A 4,876-nucleotide genomic window follows, 5' to 3' on the forward strand; every position below is an offset into this window, starting at 1 on the left:
TATATATATATATATATATATATATATATATATATATATCCCTTATTATATTATATAGCAAAAAAATTCGAGAATTTTATACAAAAAAAAATGCCATTGCGATGTTTCTATCAATGATGATATTGTTTTACCGTCACAACCTCAGTTTGATGATGTTGACTCATTCTTAAATTTGCTGGGATCCCCGAATTCGACGTTTATCCGAAGCACAAAAGCAAGAAGCATTTCAAAAACACCTACAATTGTCTTACAATGCTGAAAGACTACAACTATAAGTAAAGACTATTGTTTTTATTGACCTGTTGAAAAGTGTCAAATCATATATTGTCATAAAAGATACAAACAAAAGTAACAAATAAAGGATGCACATTAATACTTAATACTCATTTTATTCCTAATACCTTAACAATGCTTAAATTGCCAGGAAACTGCTCCTTCGTCGCTATTAAAGTATTAACAAAATGTATCCCGTATTTTCAGTTTTATGTGAACCTAAATTAGACACAATGATTTATATTTGTCAAAGCACCATCTAATCCCCAAGTATCAGATATAAAATCGTGTGAATTATGTTGATCAGTTATACTAGATGGTATATATTTATCGTAGCCAATATCTTTAATTCGTGTAAACCAATAATGCCTTGAACAATTTTCATATATGTGTCAATCGGATGTTTTAACCGCCATTGGCTACATACAATAAAGTACCCTAAAGTATATTCGATTCCTCTTAGTCTACTTAGCCGATAGTTAAAGACTTTTCATTCTTAATTTAAACCTCTTCTTCCAGTACGGTCGAAGCAAATATTCTGATAGTGGAAAAGCTTCATTTCCCACAAGCACGTATGGTTCTCCGTCAGCTGATATAGGTTTTGGTTCTGGCAAATTCATTTCCTTATTAAATATTGCAATGAGATTAATATTGCAACTTGCAGTGCAATATTACATAAATACTACTGAGATACAATATTACATTGCGATATATCACAATGTAATATTGCAATAATTTTGTTGAATTATTACAATATAATATATCATTTTGCAATATCACTACAATGTCATCCAAATATTGCTTAGCATTATATTCCAAAATTCATAAAAATACGATGAAGTTATGATCAAAAAATATTTGGGGGCGTAGAAAGCACATCCAAAAAGATTTAGGAATTTCCAGGAGATTCACTTACTTAATTTATAAGAATTATTGTAAGATTATTATAATATTATAATATATAATATTACAATATAATATTACAATATAATGCTATAACAACGTACCTTATAATGAGTAACAACATACCTTAATGTTAAATATAAATGTTCAGAAGCAGATATTGGCTCACAAAGAGACGTTGTCTGTCTACTCAAAGAAGGTCTTCTTACTATTTGTAGCAAATCTTCTAATTGTGTAGCAGTTATTTTAAAATAATTTCTAAATACGCTATCTTCTATAAAATAATAGTTGGAAATATCGCACGGTAAAAACCATGCAATTTTCTATCTTTAAATAACGGTGCAACGCAATAACGTTTTTTGGTATACTCTTTTCTGAATTTTTTTTATCTCATGAATTTGTGCAACACAGGTCATTACACGATTTTTATTCTTCTTTTTTCTTCTTAAATTTATTATTTTTAAAGATTAAATAATAAAGAGCATACAGCCACGACCAAGGATGTAAATAAGTTATATATTATTTAAAACAAATTCAATAAGTAGACGTTTCGATCAAGATTTGATCCTCTTCAGTACAATAAAAATGAATACGTTAAACATTATAACTAAATACGCAAGTCAACTGATAAAAGTAGTGATAGCAAGTAACAAAAAATTATTATTTCCTTACAATACAATAGTAATCGCAACAGATCAAAGTAAATTAAAGTAACAGTTAATTGTTATCGCGCTATACGAATAGAAAGAAAATACGAAAGTTTTTTTCGTCATGATACAATTAAGAAATCTTCATTTAAAAACGACGAGCCCCACACGAAGAGACACGCAAGTACCAAGTTCTATTGTAAAAACAAAAAAAAATTTTTTTAACAAGTAAATTAGATATCATATTATTATAAAAACAATCAGATTAAGAAATATACTTCTGCTTAGATTCCACCCAGAGAATTTTTAGAAAATTTTTTAAAAACCAACAGAATAACTTACGCAAATCCTGGGGTGCGAAGACTCATTTGTACAACTGAACACTGTGACAAATTTAGGTCATGAGTGAATTTAAACTGCAAATAACGACAAAAGCCAAAAACCCTAGTCTATTTATATTAAGAAAAGGAAAAAGAAGAGTAAGAAAAAGGAAAAGAAAGGGGAAAAAGTTTAGAGTGGTGCCAGAAACTATTGTTCAAGGAGAGGAAGATAAAGATCTGGAAACCGTTCCGTATCGCTTTGTTTATTTAAACCATTTTTTTGCATCTTAATATAAATCATCTCAGATACTAATCTTTTGTAATGAGAGCGTTCCGAATCCAATATTTTTGCGTTATCCCAATCCATCACATGGTCTGTGTCAAATCTGTGATTTGAGATAACGGAGTGAGAATTAGCTGGTTTTTTTTAAGTCATTAATGTGTTCTTTTAAACGCGTCTTTAATTTCCTTTTCGTCTGACCGACGTACGAATAATTGCAGTCCTTACAATTAATTTGGCATACTACATTCATCTTTTTTTATCTTATCTTTCCCCGTTTTTATAAAACTATTCAAGTTGTTCATAGGTTTGTATACCAATTCAAATTGAAATTTATTTAGAGTTGCATTGAATTTCTCAGACGTTCTCTTTAAGTAAGGAATAGTGAAAAATTTTTTCTTTAAAATAGAAATATCCGTATTAGTGTTAACATTATGTTCATTAATGGTATCAAAATTCTTTTTTCTTGATAACGTTTTAATTCTATTGTTTATCGTTTTAAATAAAAATTGTAACGGATATCCATTGCGAAGGAGAGTGATAATTAGAGAATTGATGTTAATGTGATGGAATTTTGGATGGGAAAGAAATATAATTTTATCCAATAACCCAATCACAACACCTTTCTTGTGTATGGTAGGGTGATTGGAGAAAAAATTGAGAAATCTTCCAGAGTTAGTAGGCTTTTTGTACAAGTCGAAAATAATTCTACCGTTATCGTTCAACAGTTTGAAAAGTTTTCTAAAAAGTTTCTTTTCTAAAAAGTTGATACCCCTGTCATCGCCATAATCCACAGTAAATTTAATGCGCGCGTGGTAAGAATTGAAGGAATCTAAAATGTTGGTAAAAAGATTAATAGGAGTCGCAAGCATGATATCATCAACATAACGAAAATAAAAAGGTATGTACGTGGTAAGAGTATTAAAAATATCATTCTCCAAGTCTTGAATTACCAAGTCAGCCAAAATTGGCGAAAGAGGCGATCCCATGGGCAACCCAAAAATCTGTTCGTAAAATTCGTCATTAAACTTGAAAAAGGTGGAATTCAAAATGATAAAGATGGCTCTTTTAAATTCTTGTGAAAAGGGATAGAAGTATTCTTTTCCATCAAGTTCTATCTGCTTAAAACACTCCTTAATGCCAAATCGTTCGGAATGTTGGAGTACATAGACGAAATGTCAAACGAAACCATTCGATAACCATCCCGCAAAGGTAGACCATTAATTTTCTTAACCAACTCAAAGCTGTTTTTAATGTAACCGAAATTTTTCTTGTTATTAAGACTTTTGTCAATGATTTCTTTCAAGAAAACAGCTAAATTATAAAGAGGACTGTTGATGCAGCTGACAATCATTCTTAGCGGGATGCCCTCCTTATGTATTTTAGGCAGTCCATAGGATTTACATGCTGGAAATCGAAAGGCTTTATTAGCTTGCGAGATCCTATGGGCTGCCTAATAAAGCCTAAAGACTAATGTTTGGGAACAAAAAGAAATCATTAGGTGATAAATCAGGTGAATACGGATGAGTCATAAATTCGACATTATTACTGGATAAAAAATCAACGGTTTGACGTGCTGTGTGACAGCTGGCGTTGTCATGATGAAGGATGATGCGACGATTTCGGTTTGTTGTACGCAATTCATTTATGACTTCTGGCAAACAAATTGTTGTATAACAATCAATATTTACAGTCCTTCGATCCTCTGAAGCCACGGTTGTCACTTCCGGTATAACCGAAGAAACAAGCAATCATTTGCTTGGCAGCACTGCGTGAACGAACAACTTTTGTTGGTTTCGGTTCATTTTGAAATACCTAAACAGTGGATTGTTGTTTATTATCGGGCTCATACGAATAGATCCATGTTTCGTCCCCAGTAACGATGTTGTAGACCAAATTTGACCGACCTCGGTTGAATTTCTTGAGCATTTTTTTGCTCCATTTAATACGAGCCTGTTTTTGAGCTTCGGTCAAATTGTGTGGGATCCAACGACTGCAAAGTTTCCGTACGCTCAAGTGATTATGCAAAATCGTATGTATTGCTTTCATGTCAATGCCTAAGGATGCCTGAATCTCGCGATATGTTATATGCCGGTCTCGCTCAATCATTTCACGCACAGTATCAACATTAGTGGCAACAACAGACCTGGATGGACGACCTTCACGGAATTCATCACTAAGAAAGGTACGTCCACACTGGAATTCGGTAAACCAATTATAAACAGTCCTATTGGATAGTGCTTCATCCCTAAAAGCCAAATGAAATCGATTGATGCATTATTTCGGAGTTAGATTACATTTGTAATCGTAAAAAATCATTGCCCGAAAATTTTCACGCGAAATTTCCATTTTCTTACAAAATAACTTCTTTTAAAATACTATGCAAACAAAACTAGTTGGCTTGGGTACAAACTGTCAATTGAATTATAGGTTAAAAACGTCTAATTTTGCGG

The sequence above is a fragment of the Trachymyrmex septentrionalis genome, unplaced genomic scaffold (genome assembly GCF_001594115.1).
Source record: "Trachymyrmex septentrionalis isolate Tsep2-gDNA-1 unplaced genomic scaffold, Tsep1.0 scaffold178, whole genome shotgun sequence".
NCBI lineage: Eukaryota > Metazoa > Arthropoda > Insecta > Hymenoptera > Formicidae > Trachymyrmex > Trachymyrmex septentrionalis.